The 17409-nt window shown below is 37.0% G+C and overlaps 1 protein-coding gene across 2 annotated transcripts in view; it reads left to right on the plus strand.

The window, feature by feature from the left end:
* The window catches only part of ptprea (protein tyrosine phosphatase receptor type Ea), an 83811-nt gene that overhangs the window by 22066 nt on the left and 44336 nt on the right, over window positions 1-17409 (plus strand). The window contains exons 1-2 of one of the 2 annotated variants that reach the window (XM_027132771.2): window positions 8831-8906; window positions 14999-15216. The gene's annotated coding sequence lies outside the window, so the exon portion shown is untranslated. Of the gene's footprint in view, window positions 1-8830; window positions 8907-14998; window positions 15217-17409 lie in introns of those variants that run through there. The other variant, XM_027132773.2, reaches the window with a different exon arrangement.

A 17409-nucleotide genomic window follows, 5' to 3' on the forward strand; every position in this document is an offset into this window, starting at 1 on the left:
TAAGTACTTGTAGAACATAGAATGCTTTTATTTGTCATATATACTGTAAAATTGTATTACAGTAAAATACTTTTCTTAACATATTAATGGGAGTTGGGGTCAGAGCACATGGATCACTACGATACACCGTTCCTGGAGCAGGTAGTGTTAAAGGCATTTCCTAAGCACCCAACAGTGGCAGCCTGGTGATACTGGGGCTTGAACCTCGTACCCCAGAGCCTTAACCACTTAACTAATTAATACGTTTGGTTAGGTTGGTAGAAACTAGATAAGTCACAAATAGTGTAATGAACTAAATCAAACTCTAAACAGCCTACACCAAACTACACTGTGTGTATGCAGGAAAATCACACCACAGATCCGGAATTTCAATATTTGGATGACCTTTATGGAAGGAAACAGGTAAGAAATCATATAAACATTAGCATAATACAAGAAGACATTTTCACAATCTTTGTAAAGCCACATAATGATTTTGATACATTTCTGCTTCAAACACACACACACACACACACACACACACACACACACACACACACACACACACACACACACATACACACACACACACACACACTATATATATATATATATATATATATAGATATATATATATATATATAGATATATATATATATATATATATTTCTTCTTTCGACTGAGGAAAATGAGCAATTACAGTCCAAAACAATCAAGAGGGAAAAAAACATATTTGTTAGGGCTTTAGGGCATTGCTTGGTTTAACAGTGTTTTTGTTGGAACAGAAGCAGTGCCGGTGTTTTGATAAAAGACTTTTCTTTTCCGTATAGGTCATGACCTGAATTGATGTCTTTATCTGTTTGTACAGACAGAGGTGAAGGGTTATGGAAAAATAAATTTTTTGTTAATAAAATTTTTAGCCAAACAAAAAAAAAACTATAAATATGGAAACAGGTGTAAACACAACAGCTGTGGCATTGTTTAGTCCTGCTGGTGCTGTATTCTGAATGGAGACTACTAAGCTAAGTAAGAAATGGCCACCAGCCTGTGTCTATTGCTCGCAAATGATCTAATTACAAAGCATGACTACGACATTTCATGTCCTGCTTGAGGGCTTTAAACACACACACACACACACACACACACACACACCAAAAAAAATCATACAATTCCAGTGTTTTGTCTCTTGTAATGGCCTGTTTACTCATAACTTACAGGATTCAGAGAGGATAAGTAATTATTCAATCGAGTGACTAGAGAGTATATAGCATGGAAATTCTCTTTTCTTTACATTGTAATTTTTGGTTTTTAGTTTGGTACATATTAAATTCTTGTCAGATTGGACATTTGAATGTGTTATGCAAAGATACATCAGTAAGCATTTTTATCTGGTCAGGTTAGTAGTAGGTCCACCACTCATATGAATCATATGGAAGATGAAAATCTGGACATAAAGGGGACATGTACTGAGACACCTGAAATGGAGCTGCGAGTTGGCAAGACTACCCACTGCTCCAATGTACCAACCCCAGTGACTGGGGTTTAAAAAGAAAAAAGAAATGCATGGTATAAAGCCAGGTTTCTCCTTCTTCACTAAGGACAGAGTTAAGAAGCCTATAATAGGCTAATGATTGTTTGTGGAGTCCTAATCTGCACAACCCCGATTCTGTAGAGTTCTGTGGCCTCAGCATAGCCTTTAATCTCCTGTGAGTGTGCTGGGATAGAGAGTTTCATTGTTAGCCTCTCGTCCTGTCATCACAAAGCAACAACAATCTTCATTGTTTTTGGCACTTTCCTGTGGCAGCTGCTGTAGTAATCTGGCATGCCTCAGGATTTCCATAATCCTGCTTCTGAATTAATGAGGGTCTAATCTGAGAGGCATTTATGACCTTTATTCATATGAAAGTGCAACGTCCAGCATTTTGTTTTTGTCTCTCAAACTAAATAAACGAGAATACAGTTGTTGTACAGCTCCAATATTCAAGCTTTAATAAAGCTTTTTTTTAAATGGAGCTTTCAGGTCTGATAGAAGATACTAGTGTCTATTGAGGTATAGAAATTAAATAGGTATGATGGAAGTTTTACACATTTTTCCACACTTTCATTTGGAAATACATTTGGTTTATTTGGTCTGCTGTTTGTGGCACTAAAATGTGGCACAAACAGCGAGTGGCAATAAAAAGACAGAGAGTGCATGTGAGAATCGTGACAAGGCTGTTGCATGTTGATGTTGGCTGTTGCAAGTGTGTGTCTACGATAAAATAAGTGTGACAAATACTTTCAGTTATGAATGTATTCAGATGAATCTTCAAAATTGCTGTGTGTTAACATGCCAATTACAAAGATATGTTTGAAAACACGATTTCCAGTACTGCCATGCATTGCAATCTAGCTACATTAATTTTAGTTTTTTGATTAATATTTTTTTTCTGGCCCTGAAATTAGCACCACATATAGGTAGAAGACCTGCTTCCTTTTAAAAACCATCTCTAAGGCCAAATGTGGTTACAAAAGAAGGGCTGGAAGTCTTGTCTGTTTTTTTTCATTACAATTGTAATTTTCTTCACAGTCAGCAGAGGGCACAAGAAATGACAAACTACCCCTTTAATGTGACTTTAAATGCTTTTGGAAAACCAGAGTAGGAAGAGCTGCTTTTGAGCTAATCAAATTGGGCAGCTTGCTGGCATCAAGCAGGGTAGTCAAGCAGATAATAAACAAGGTTACTGAAGAATGCAATCACTGCATGTTTCGATTGGCTGGCTGCATTTACATGGTCGCATCTCTCTCTCTCTCTACCACATATTCACGTCTAGACGGTATGAGGCTATGTGAAAGGCCCTAGGTGGAAGCTGTGCAGACTTGCTGAATTGTGCTTTATTATCAGGAAGGATCAGATGAGGGTTTGTTGTCTCCAGGATGCGGAGGTGGAAGCTGCACTCCTTCCAGGACTGAATAAATAACATCCAAACAAAGGCTGCCTTCACAGCTTTCAGGCGTTCTGAGGTACAGAGTAGTCGAAAGGGAAGAAGGAGCAGAAGAGCCTCCTGAAAAAAAAAAACAAAAACAGTGAAACGAGGAACTTGATCATTTTCAGATTTTGCATGGGCCAGATATGGTCAAGTTTCTGTAAGCAGAAACTTGTATAGGAAACAAAACCTCTCAAACTCAAGGGTCAGTTCTATTTTTGCAGTGTAATTGTGGACGTTTAAAGCATGTGTTTTATTCTACCTACAAAGCAGACAAGCTAATACAATCTTTAATTTAATAAATAGTGTCCTTGCATCTTGAAGAGACTGGCACCTGCTTCCCCAGCACTCCATCAGCTAACCTGTATGATTAATCAAGCAGAAATATATACAAGGCAGCGAGCGGTAAGAGTAACCATGGCACTGGGGTTGCTAAGCTACATGGAAACATGGGAAGGTGAGGAATTTTTCACACACAGGGAATTAGTGCAATTGATGCAATACCAGAATAGTATTTTTGACCTGATGCCATGTTAGCAACCATGTGTTGTCTGTAGAGTAAGAGAACAAGACCTCACCCAAACATCACATGAGGAGATATTCAGCTTCTGTTTATTAATGCACCCTTGTCCATTTTCCCTTAGTATTTTCATTTGGGAAAAGACACTATCTTTATAAGCAGGTACAATACTTTAGATTTTAATCACATTTACAGGTGCAGGATGGTGTCATTATTACTCTAGTTTGTCCTGATTAAAAAAAAAATGCATTATCTAGCCCAGTGATGGCCACTTCTATGTTTTGGTTGCCTGGAATCCTGAGTGACTAGTAAATAAAAAAGTAACACAAGTAATAACGTTAAGTTTGTTCAATTACAAGTTCCTTGATACAACTGGACTAAGCAGAACAAATGCATATATGATTGTGTATAACTGTGTTGCATCAGGATGTCATGCTTTAGTTATAAACTCTAGTGTTCTGTCCTTGCATGACATCTTATTTGTGCTGTCTTTGCATAGGTAACTGTACGCAGGAGAGTTTGGGTTTTGGGCCTTGCTTAAGGACCCATCAATGGTGGTTTGGTGGTGCTGAGGATTGAACATGTGACCATCGTTTAGAAGCCTTTATTTTGTCACATATACATTACAGCACAGTGACATTGGAAGTTGGAAGGCTCAGGCATGATAAGACAGATTGACAGCTGATCACTAACCATTAACCATTTGAGCCGCTGTTGATTATTCTAAACTGATTGTTATTCATAATCCATGCATGCTATTTAATCTTGTAAAACCCAAAATGAGGACTGTGGCAGGTGGTGGGACTCGGTATGAGGAGCACATGCTAAAGATATGCTGTTCAGGTACATCACACATACTTGAAATATCTTATGATTAAACATTCATTCATTCATTCATTTTCTACCGCTTATCCGAGCTTCGCGGGTCACCGGAACATGTGCCTATCTCTGGCGTCATTGGGCATCAAGGCAGGGCACACACATACTCATTCACTCACACAATCACACACTACGGACACTTTTTCCAGAGATGCCAATCAACCTACCATGCATGTCTTTGGACCGGGGGAGGAAACCAGAGTACCCGGAGGAAACCCCTTAGCACAGGGAGAACATGCAAACTCCACACACACAAGACAGAGGTGGGAATTGAAACCCCAACCCTGGAGGTGTGAGACAAACGTGCTAACCACTAAGCCACCGTGTAACCCTATGATTAAACAAGTTATTGATATTAAACTAAATTAGTAGCAAAGTATTCTACAGACCTGTGTATCAAACAGCCTTCCTGTGTAAGGAAATAGTTCTCTCAAACGTCATACAGTTCCTCTGATTCTAGTCTGTCCTAATAACTTATCAGCTTCAAGGCCACCATTCATCCTTCTAACCCAATACCTTCCTGCCAGATATGTAACCGTTCCCTGAAAGTCTGATTAGGTATCAGGGCTTTAGAGCAAATTGGCAGTTTTTGTGTGAAAATCACAAGTAACCTTTTTTCCGAAGGACACTCTGTCAGAGAACTTGGCTTAACTTACTGGCAGTTCCTCAAGCATCATGGGAAACATGATTTTCAGTGAACAATAGCTTGATATTTAATCTGTAGGTCACTGAAAATCACCCTCTTACCACTAAAACCTAGTTGATTTCAGGTCCCATGTTCGCTATGCCATTAAGAGAAAGACAGTCTTGTGCTTCTAATGTGAGAAAGATTGTATTATATACTCGCAATATAGGAAGTTCTCATGTGAGCTAAATTTACACGTTCGTTCACAAACCCACAAACACCCTGGTTCCACACAGGAAGTAATGTCATGCGTTTCTGTTCTTCTGGCTCATCAGAGAGATCTGGCATCTCTTCAAATGCCTCAAGCTGAAAACGACAACAGCTGTCCGGCTCTGCTGATCCTTGACTATTAAATTTCTGTTCTGTCTGTAAACTTAGCAGGATTTCAGGAGCTCTTGCAGACAGGACTTACTCATGATGCCAATTTAATTGAGGTACATTCATTGCCAGCCAGTAAGAGCTTTTTTTTATTATTTATTTGTCTGTGCATTTTGTGTGGGATTTTCATGCTAGATTGGTATTTTTTATGAATATTTAACATCAGAAAATTTGCCACAAAAAAAACAACAAAAAACAACAACAAAAAAAAAACATTTAACCTTGACCTCTGTAACTGTGTGCCGAGTGTTTTATTATTCATTAGAGTTTTTTTCTTGTGCATTTGTCTGGTCATGTGCAATTACAAACCACTGGCTATATTTTTGTTTTGGTTAAAATGGGTTTATGTTGGGTAATATAGTTGCTTTTTTTTCTCTTATATAAAATTATGTTTATGTGGTCCGCACCTTAAAGGTTGTACTGTAAGTTCATGCACACATGATAAAGTCAAAACAAACTCTAGAAGACAGTTTAAAAGAGAAAATGAAGATATGACTTCCTCTTTTCTTGATGCAAGAGAGAGAGAGAGAGAGAGATAGATAGAGAGAGAGAGAGAGAGAGAGAGAGAGAGCGAGCGAGAGCTCAGTATGTGAATTCCAATGTTTCTCAAAAGTCTGATGTTATCAGCAAACTTTTGGCATCATATAGCCTGAATGCGTCACAGGATGGAGAGCGAAATAGTGAAACAGCAAAATACCAAAATGAAAGAATGAAAGTTCTCCTTTTTTTCCTGCTTGTTCTCCTTTCCTATCATTTCTTCTAGTCCTGGTCTTCTTCTTGAAACCAGGGACTGATCTGTCGGTAAACATCATTTATCCAAATTCAACTCAGCTCCATCAGTTGTCTGGTGCTGCTCTTCCAAAGCTTCTTCTGATTAATAACTCTCACTTGGCCTCATCAGATACCCGCCTGATTAAATGCCATTCCAGGAAGTGGATTCATCAGCTAAGCTCTTTCAGCATTCGAGTTAACAAATATAAAGTGGATGAATCGGCAGAATAATTACAGAAGGGAAATTTTCTCAGTGGTGCTATAATATCAGTATGTTATGACACTTAGACAGTATTTAAATATTGATATACTGAGTATGAATTTGAATAAATGATTTAGATTTTTGGATTACTTCAGTAGTTCATAGAGAATTTGGTCTGTAGTGCACTGAGCCAGTTTTTTTTAATCTCATGATATGTAACAGAGCTTAGAGCTCAGAGTATCCTGCATTCAAATCCGATACTGACATCCTTATAGAAACTGAACCTAGTTTGATGGTTTTCTTTGTGGTGTTCAACACATAAAATACAAAAATACACCAAATCTGATCTGATAAATTATGAGAAGAATCAAAACTGATACGAAAATTTTGGTACATTAATGAGAAATTTTATGTCCCCACATTTGGCTGAAAAGATACATGGTGTCTGATGGTAAAGTCTAAATCATTGATGGATGTTGTCCATTGATGAAAGTCTTGTCCAATCAGCTGATCACGCTGTCGAAGTGGCAACTCAAGAGCTTGAATTTTCACATCAAATGTCAGACTGAGGGAAAATGTAATCTCAGTGTTTTTTTTTTATCATTCTCTGTGCCAGACAGGTCGGTTTAAGAAATATAAGAAATTCGTTTTTTTCTTATTTACTATTATTAAAACATTCCACAAGAAAATACATATTAGCATCCAATCCATTGCATGTTACAAGGATGGTAATTTATGCTTATCAGTATAAACAATATCAATATGCAATATTAATGCCAATGTCAATCATTAATTATTCATAATAGCCATGAAATGTCACCTTTTTTTCTGTCATTACAACAACTTAATTTTGTTGAGCTGTTGCTCATTGTAGTTTCACATTCCTGTTCCTGGCTGAAAAGAGTCAGATGTGATATGCTTTTTTGATCAGCATGTTTGTAAAGAGCGCTTATTAGAGTGATCATACTGTAGTTCTCCCTGTAAGCTGAGAACAGTTTTTGTTCTGTGTTAAAATCCCAGCAAATCAGACGTTTTCATAAAATGATATTACTGTACTTATGTCTGTGTTTTTCTCTAACCTTATAGATGGAACCCTAATGCTACGGATGCTTAGTTGATGAATAGGAATAGGAGCAATACAGTATGTATTGTGCTTGTGCTTGTCTACAGAAAAGAATCACAGGTAGCAGGTGTGTATATGTGTGTGTGTGTGTGTGTGTGGGGGGGGGTGTTCTCACATTTGAGAGAGCACATACAAGGAAAGCTATTTTTAACCTCAAGGTAAAAAAAAGAGTAAGATATATACTCTATATAGCATTGTGCTGAGCAGAACACAGGGTGCAGAAAGCTGCTGATTTATGAGCTGCTGTTATTTTCATCTGTCCTGTCAGAGAGATTCAGATCCTGTTCTCTTGCCCCCTTTTCTAGTTCTTTTTCCTTAAGCCAAGTCAAATTAAACCTATTGCTCAGAATGTCAGTTGAGACAGTTTCCAGAAGCTCTGCATAGCTACTTTCATCCTAATCAGTTGTCAGGGTTGTCATTCACCAGTGATTCAGGACCTCAGAGGGATCTCAGTGCAACGCTGAACCAGGAAAATATCTTAAAGAGGAGGTAGAATAGAATGGGGCATAGAAGCCTTTATTATCACCACATATACATTACAGCACAGTGGAATTCTTTTCTTCACATACCCCAACTGAGGAGGTTGGGGTGAGAGTGCAGGGGCAGGTATGATACAGCACCCCTGGAGCAGGGAGGGTTGAGGGCCTTGCTCAAGGGCCCAGCAGTGGCAGCTTAGCTGTGCTGGGCCTTGAACCCCAATCCTCCGATCAACAACCAAGAACCTTAACCAGTTGAGCCAACACTGCCAACAACAGGTGGAACTGACCCCTGTTACTGTGTATGACACATTCTTTTGAAGACTGTGATTGGTTGTCTAATTAAAAAAGAAAATAGGAGCGCTTTTAAAATCTGGTCTATTATAAGCATTCACTTTGTGTCTATATTAAGATATTTCAGGCTACGTCATGTAGGGATTACGTTCATGACCGATGATATTAGAGATGCGTTAACATCTGTATGTTACACATGTAATAAATGTAATGTAAATGTAAACATCTTCGACACAGTACAAATCTGTTTTGGAGATGTTGGGGTATCTCTAAATATATATACAAATACAGTACGGACCAAAAGTTGACTATGAAAATTGTAGATTCACACTGAAGGCATCAAAACTATGAATTAACACATGAGGAATTATATACGTACATAACAAAAAAGTGTGAAACAACTGAAATTATGTCATATTCTAGGTTCTTCAAATAGCCCTTTTGCCTTCACCCTGCGGTCCAGCTCACCCCAAACCATCTCGACTGGGTTCAGGTCCGGTGACTGTGGAGGCCAGGTCATCTGGTGCAGCACCCCATCACTCTCCTTCATGGTCAAATAGCCCTTACACAGCCTGGAGGTGTGTTTGGGGTCATTGTCCTGTTGAAAAGGTGGTGTGTCCAAACTTTTGGAAGGTATGTCCAAACTTTTGGTCTGTACTGTATATGTATATCTAATATAGTCACAAAAAATAATCCCTACGCAATCTAATCTGTAGCATTTTACCATCATTATTAAATATTGTATACAATCCATTTCTTCTCCCTCTTCAACTTTTGGCCATTTTCTCCTCTGCTAAAGAAACTCTTAATCCTAAGTGTCCTCCTCACTACTCCTAAGACTTTTTGACCTCATGAGCTCTCTTAGGGTTAAAATGCTTGGTGAATAACTTTTATCTTTATTATGATCTTTTCTTTTCTTTAATTTTAACGGGACATGCCAACATTTCTATGAATATTCATAGAATTTCTTCACTAGGAGCAACTTTTTGCATTCATAATTTTCATGAATTTTGGCCCATGCTTTTAGGAACCAAAATACAAAATAAAATTATTTGAAAATCAAAAGAAACACTAGAACTGACACTTATCAGATATCAGACGAAGTGTGCACTTTCAGTGTTCTGACTGAGGACTGGCATGGGCACAGTGGTCCAGGTGCAGTATCCTGCCACAATGCCCACCTTTCTTCTGCTCTGGACTATCTGAGTGTGTGACTGCACTCAGGGACCAGCTGATGAAGAAAATACAGCGGAAGAGAGGAAATGAGTGATAAAGCAGAGAGTTCAGCCAAAGCACTCTGATAGAAACACCAGGCAAATTAGGGAAGTCCCTGATTGATCAAGAAAAGTTTTTTTCCAAGTCTTTTGTAATGGCAGAATACAGCATGACCGCCGTGTGTTGATTATATGGGTTGTAGATTACAAAAAATACCATCTTAGCAAAGAAAAATATCATAGATCTAGTATATAATAAACTGAATAGAGTACATAATTTAATCCTCACACCAAACATCAAAATAAGGAAAAGGTTATCCCAGTGACTTTGCTGTTTCCAGATGTGTTTCTCACAGAGGTTTGAACTTTTCAGTAACTGCTGAAGTCACAGCAATTTCACAAACAACGTACAGAACTTACACAGAATTGTGTGAAAAACATCAGCTACAAAAAAAAAGCATTCAATGAGCAGCAGTTTTGTGGCAGAACTGCCTTGTTGATGAGAGAGGTTAAAGGAGACTGGTTTGAGGAAGTGAAATAACTTCTCTTTTATAACCTTGGTGAGTAGAAATACATCTCAGAAGGCAGAACAAACTGATCCTTCAGGTTCCTAGATTTAGCAGGCCTACATCAATCGATAACATCAAATAAGCTGCTTGCAAACCGAGTATGTAATGGATATAAAAAGCACATGTATATCAATATCTCTGAAAGTATACTGTAACAAATAATATCAATATCATGACCAACTATCATCATATTACCAGTTCTAGATTGAATTTTATTCTTTTGTTGTTAGAGGGGTGGATTTATTTAAACATTCTGCAACTTACAGGTTTTCTTTTAATTTAATTTCTTTTAATTTGTTTAATTTAAAATATTTAAAAAAAATATATTATTTAATATATTTAATATATTTATATTTAAAAACTATATAATTCATACAGTACTATATAGAATAGAATAATAATAAAAAACCAACTAGCTCTTATCTAGGAAGTGGTAAATTGTTCAAGATGTTAGGCTGCTGATTAAAAGGGTGTGAGTTCAAATCCCACGTCCACCAAGTTGTCACTGCTGGCCGACTGAACAAAGCCCTAAACCTTTTGGATAAGGGTTTGTGAGATAAATGTAGGTTACTCTGGATAAGGACCTCTGCCAAATGCTGGGAGTGTAAATATTTAACTAATGTACTATGCAAATAATATATACATATATCATTATATATTACATAATATATGTATATATATATCATATATATTACATTATTATATATTATCATTTCATATATACACATGCATGCCAGATTGACAAAACTTGCATGATAAAATGTCTATTATTAAAATCAGGCCTGTCTTTTGACAGATTGGTTAAGTGGAGCACAGAAATGAGGTCTTTGTGGGACAGAAACATGACATGTGACTGGCTCTGACTTTATGAGATGCGGTTAGAAGGCGAAAGGGACCTGGTCTGGTTCAGAGTGTGCTACTTCCTAATCATTGCTCTGGAGTTTGGGCAGAAAGAGTGAAACAATAATACATAAATAAGCAGTAGGATGTCACTCCAGGTCTGCCAGTGTCTCTAGTTTCAGAGTATTCCTAAATAAACCTGCAGTGTAATCAGTCTAAAGTCTACATTACTGTGTTATTTATCATTAAACCATTCTGCAGTTTTGACTGTGAGATATAATTTTTTGAAAGCTGACACAGTTGTTCTTTTCAATATCTATTCCTCTCATCTCTAATTTTCCCACATGGAGATAAATTATAACAAATGCAGCCCTGTAGGGCAGAGATAACTCTGTAGGAGTTCAATTAGTGCTTGTGATTCTCACAGAGATTAAATTCTTTTCTAGCAGCGATGAGCTTGCTTCCCAACTCAGCACTGCACTGTATATAAAAGAAATTTGTCAAATAGAAATACATTTGAATCGATTCAACAACATTTATCTTATAAAATGACCTTGCGAAGGTGGGATGCGGTAGCCTAGTGCTTTAGGTGTTGGACTACCAGTTGGAAGGTTGTGAGTTTGAATCCCAAGTCCACAAACGTGCATTTTCTTAATAATATTCATACAATACTTTGGTCAAATGGTCAAAGCAACTAAATTAACACCTGCGTAGCATTTAAGAACAGACATTGCCATAGAGCTTTTTAGAAATAAGAATATTATAATTAGACTTCTCATGAGAAAACTTGGAAAAATACCTGCTACATATCACATACACTTCATATCCTGATTTATATGATCTAGATCGTCACGCACTTTCTCCCACATTCGTCTCCTAAACCTTCTCAGAAACCTTATGCACTTTATCAACAGATGACTTGAATCTCAAACCTCCGCACAGCTAGAGTGTCATGACACACATGGGTAGCACAGAGCAAAGGTAAGCACCACAATTGACTGGGCACTTGTCCTACACGTTTAAAAGCGCTATAACTAGATTTCACGCTCTGTTAGTCATTGGCCACAGTAGGGTTCTTTTCATCTGGCAGACTAAAGGTCACTTCGGCCCACCTTTAGATGGCGCTGAGGCGGAGAGCATGCTGGGGAAGATAAAAGATGCATGTCTTCATTGATTATATTGATAAATTCACATATAAGTTCTCAAATCAAGATCAAAATCATTTCAGTTTTGCTTTGTTTTTGTTTCTTCTTCTCACTGGAAAAAGTTTGCATTGTATACATCATGTTGTGCATGGTGCTGGACCCAAAATGGAGGAAGTCATGCTTCTGTGGCGTTGTGTTTGAATGCTGAAAGGCAGCATTGTTGTTTGAAATAAAGCGACATGTTTTGTCATTGAATCAACGCAGAGCTTTTAAATCATGCAACTGGCTCTATATTAAAAAAACATCATGACACATGCTAATGTGCTTGCCATTATACAACCTGATTCTTTCAGAGCAATAGTCAGCGATACCTCCGTCCGTAACCCAGAAGAAATCTATAGCGGTAAATCTAAATCGGTAGCAACTTTTATTTGGGTCATTTTGTATGTGTCAGAGCATGACATTTCATTTCCCCCATTGATTTGAGGACACCGGGATCCATTACGCTACTGACACCCTGACGGAATGCAGCCACCTTACCCACGATGCAATGTAAAGGATGGGAAGAAAAAATAATGAGCCTATAACCCCCTGCTCCGTCTGGCAGCTAAATGAGACCATCACCATAGCAACAGCATAGCATGTACATGCACTGTTTTTTTCCCATATAAGCCTTGCTGTTTTCCCAGGTATATAGCTTTCCTGCTAACTCCCTTTTTACTCACACCCCCTGCCTCTCTGTCTCTCCCCAGTCACGCTCATTTAAATGCGTACATGATCTTTCCTGGGTTTTTTTCTTGCATTACACCATGATGGGAAACTATTTTTTGTTGCTGTGAAGCTCAGGGCACCACATGAATTTGGTTATAATTTGTATAAACAATGTAGGTGAAGATCAAGTAAACAGAATGTGTAAACATTTTGGTCTTTTATATAAAATGTGTAATGCAGAATTACACTGTTTTACCAAAGCAAGTAAAGATAGAAATAGTACACGGTAAAGAAATTAATAATTTCTAATAAGTTACATCTCAATCATGAACAATCTTTTAAAATTCAAATGATGTTTAATCTCCGAGATAAGAAAACTACAGTAAACACAAGACTAAAAGGGTTTTCTGGTCAGTTTGTCGTCCTATTCGTTAAAAAGTTTACTGTGACCATAATAATCACAGGTTAGTTAAATTCTCGAATCTGATTGGTCAAGAGATGCTGATTCATTTTCCATAACAGCAGCTCAGACAGCAGTTCTGGCTATAATTCAAATGATTAATGATGCTTTATACATCTGTCCTCCTTCTTATATGTATGTTACTGTTTCTATAGTAACAGCACATTCACAGCAACTTGGATGGTGGACACTTCTCTTAATCCAAGTCCAATAATAAACAGACTTATAAAACATGTTATTTTATATTAAACATATACACACTGACATGTGAGTAAAGCATATTTCTTAAGCAGATGTTTATTTAACATTTATGGAAGGAGTTTATGGTGTCATAGCTTTGTAATGATCAGTGATTTTCCCGACATGAGCCCTATTCACTTTCTCGGTAAAATCTCAGGTTGCTTTTTCTTGGTCTTATTAATTGGGGGGGGGGGGGGGGGGGGTTACGAGAATACGTCTGGTGAGAGAATACGTTTATAGCTGCTATAACATCAAATAAAAGTGATAAGATTGAAGTTATTGTAGATTTTACATAACATTAAATGTAACTTTAAATGGTTATAAAGCATGATGTAGTGTTTATTAATAAACTAAAATGGTAATTGCTTGCAAATTACTGGGGTGTGAGGAACATATGATTAACTTTTATTATCTTTTGTTGTTAATATACAGTACTTTACTGCAGACTTTAATGTTCACGTGCAATATGTTAAGGGCAACTACTGTCTACTACTTTAACTAAATAGTATTTTATTGGATCATAATTTTTGTATTATTTGATTTTATTTATGTTTATATTCTTTTATATTTGTGTGTCTGAGTCTTATTTTCATTGTACCCTGTGCAATGACAAAGAATCTATCTATCTATCTATCTATCTATCTATCTATCTATCTATCTATCTATCTATCTATCTATCTATCTATCTATCTATCTATCTATCTATCTATCTATCTATCTATCTATCTATCTATCTGTTGTTTTGCTGTTATAGAACAGTTATACCAATCAGGGTTAATCCTTATTTATAATTCACAGAACATTATTAGTAATACAACAGACTTGAGTTTTTTTTAGCAAATAAAAAGAGGATTTAATAATAATTCAATCCATTACATTGCATTTACGGTATTTAGCGGATGTCCTTATCCAGACCACCTTACAGAAGTGCTTTTTAGTCTCATGAAACACATCCTCATGAAAGTTCAATTGCTCAGGGAATAAGAAAAAGCTAAATAAGATAAAACCCTTTTAGAAAGGAGTCACTACGGAAAGAAAACATGCAAGTCAAGAATCTTTCAGTGCTTGGTGAAGAAGTAGGCATTCAGTCTTCATTTGACGACAGAAAGTCACATCCAATGGAAATTTATTCTGACTCTTGGTTACCAGTACAGAGAAAAATCTACATGCATGTCTTCCTTGTATCTTGAGGGATAATGGGTTTGGGCAAGACAAATCAAGTCGTGTTGGTGTCTCCAAGGGATTGATATGTTCTTTATATGTGCTCCTTAAGGTTAGAAGTTTGGAATCTTACAATAATTAATAAAAAAAAAACAAAAAAACACATTTACTATTACTAGGTCACTTTTTGTGATTATTTGTTATTTAAATGGTTAGGAAAATCATCATGGCTGATGTGTAACTGGTAAAACCAACACACGAACCACGAGGCATTTGTGTTCATTATAGTTTTATGTATTCATGCCCCGTGCTACACTTTTTAAACACTTCAAAAGATTAAATAATGCTTAAGATCTAATTTCTTGCTGACTTGTCTGTCTCCCAGGTGGTAAAGTCCTACCATACAGTAGTACCTGCGACTGCTGCTTGTTCTGGAAACTAAGAACGGATAGACTAAGAAAAGGAAGAAATCGAGGAAAGTAAGAGCAGACTGTATAGAGGAGAAGAGGTGGAGAAAAGATGTGACAGCTGGTCTCTTCCAGCAGAACCCCAGCTATGATGGACAGCTGAATGAATGCACTGGCTAATTCTCTACTCTATCAGGTACAATCCTACTCCATTATCCAGTCAGTCAATACATAAATATAGCTGGGTTCCTTTTCAGTGGTCTTTACATTTCGGGGGAAAAAGTGTGAATGAATGTATTTGCCAGCTACTAAAAATTATGTGACATGATGGAAAAATAAAATACACAAATGGTTCCTTTTTTGACATGTGTTTGTAAAGATATAAACATCAAGCAAGCAACAGTATAAAGAAGAGATGTACTGTAGAGCTATACTGTGTATGAAACTAAAGAGTTTAAACGTTTGTGGACAGCTGATCATCATTGACCTGCATTGTTATAGCATGACACCTGTTCTATAACTATTGAAAAAATGCTTTGCCAAAAATGAAGTGGAAAATCTTGAAAGTACCACACAGAGTTCTGACTCAACCCCACTGAACACCTTTGGGGTAAACTGGAACTCTGATCACACCCCAGACCTCCTCACCCAGCATTAATACCTGATCTCATTAATGTTCTTGCTGCTGAATGATTATAATCCTCCACAGCTACGCTTCAAAAATTTAAAAAGCCATCCTAAAAAAGTGGAGATTATTATAACAGTTAAGAAGAACTGAATCTGGTATGAGATGTTCAACACATATGCACATACAGTATGGGTGTGATGGTTAGGTGTCTAGCAAGTTTTAGCCATATAGTGTATTTTTGTCAGTGAATATTCTTCAGTATAGTTCTTAGAATGAATATAGCTGCTTATTCTTAGAACTATTATTGCTATTTTTGCCATTTTTTTTTAATTTAATGCAGATCACCGTGTGTGTGTGTGTGCACGTGTGTGTGTGTGTGTGTGAGCATGTGATTCATGCAGCAAATTTGTGGTCAACTTATAGGTTTTCATGCACACATGCTTAAAACGAAGAGAGAAGCTACGCACTCAAGTGAAACAAGAGTTTTGCAACTCTGTGGCCTTTAAAAAGAACTTGAGTCAGCTCAGCATGTCACATTTTTATTTTAGTTCTTAACTCATGACAAACTACCGCTAACATTTTTCCCTGTTGCTGTATATAAGTAGGCGATGAAGTGAAAATTTAACTGAACTAAATACAGCTAATTGCCAATTTGGATACGTGACCTTTGATCTGCTGCGAAAATCAATACTCTATATTGGACGGATTATTTAGTGTGTATTTAGTGTGCACAGTGTAGTTACAGGCACTGTTGTGAACAAACTGAGCTAATGTGGTGTAACAAAGAGCAATGTTGTGAAAGTAGATGTACAGTAATTAGACTGGAGTGCAATTTTGTTGGACTGACCCACAATCCGATCAGATCTTTTTAAATATTTTTTACACTGATCTTGTGTCTTAGATGCTAAACAATGTGTATTTAAATAGTAATATGTGCTGGGTATTGTTGTCTCTGTGTGTTCCTGTGGGTTTCCTCTAGCTTCTATGGTCCAAAAAACAGACAGATAGGCAAACTGGCTATCCTACTGTAAATTGCTCCTAGTTATGAATGAGTGTGAAAGTGTGTGTGTGTCATGGAGCTTTACAATAGACTAGTGTACCATCCGGGTCTGATATCAGAACCGAGTCTGATATAAAATGAGTCAGGTCTCTGTTGGCTTTCAGTGTGAGACGTTTATCTCACTGTTGAGATAAACGTACAAAGAATTTTAGAGGTTGAAGATACCTTCAAATTTTAGAGTTTTATGAAGAAGCGCTTGGAGCTTGGGATTGTTATCGATATTTACTTTGAAAACCTTTGTGTGAAAGCAGCTTTTCTATAAATATTGTCCTAGTAGACTAGATAACAACAGAAATGCTAAAATAAATGACTCATACATTTCCTTTGAAATTTTTCACAGCTCTTCATCAGCATCAGTTAAAGACTTCACAAACACACTTCACACTCACATTTTGAACTTGAGTTTTGTTTGTCTTTCTGTCAACCGTTGTATACGCGTCACAGTTCAACACATGCTAATGGTCTCCATTTTACCACAGCCTTGGTTTTTAGCTAGTGACCCTCTTGGTGGTTTTCATCATTAGAGATATGGAGGTGGTTGGGTTCAGGGTTTTTCATGGCTTTAAATAATGCCGTTGTTCTCAGTTATCACCTTTGCTTCACTTTCAGTAAATATGCAGACTAGTGCAGATAGTCTTTTAAACATGGCTTGCTCTTTCCACCTTTTATTCTTTATTAGTTAAATAAATAATTAAAGTCAA

The sequence above is a fragment of the Tachysurus fulvidraco genome, chromosome 8 (genome assembly GCF_022655615.1).
Source record: "Tachysurus fulvidraco isolate hzauxx_2018 chromosome 8, HZAU_PFXX_2.0, whole genome shotgun sequence".
Lineage (NCBI taxonomy): Eukaryota > Metazoa > Chordata > Actinopteri > Siluriformes > Bagridae > Tachysurus > Tachysurus fulvidraco.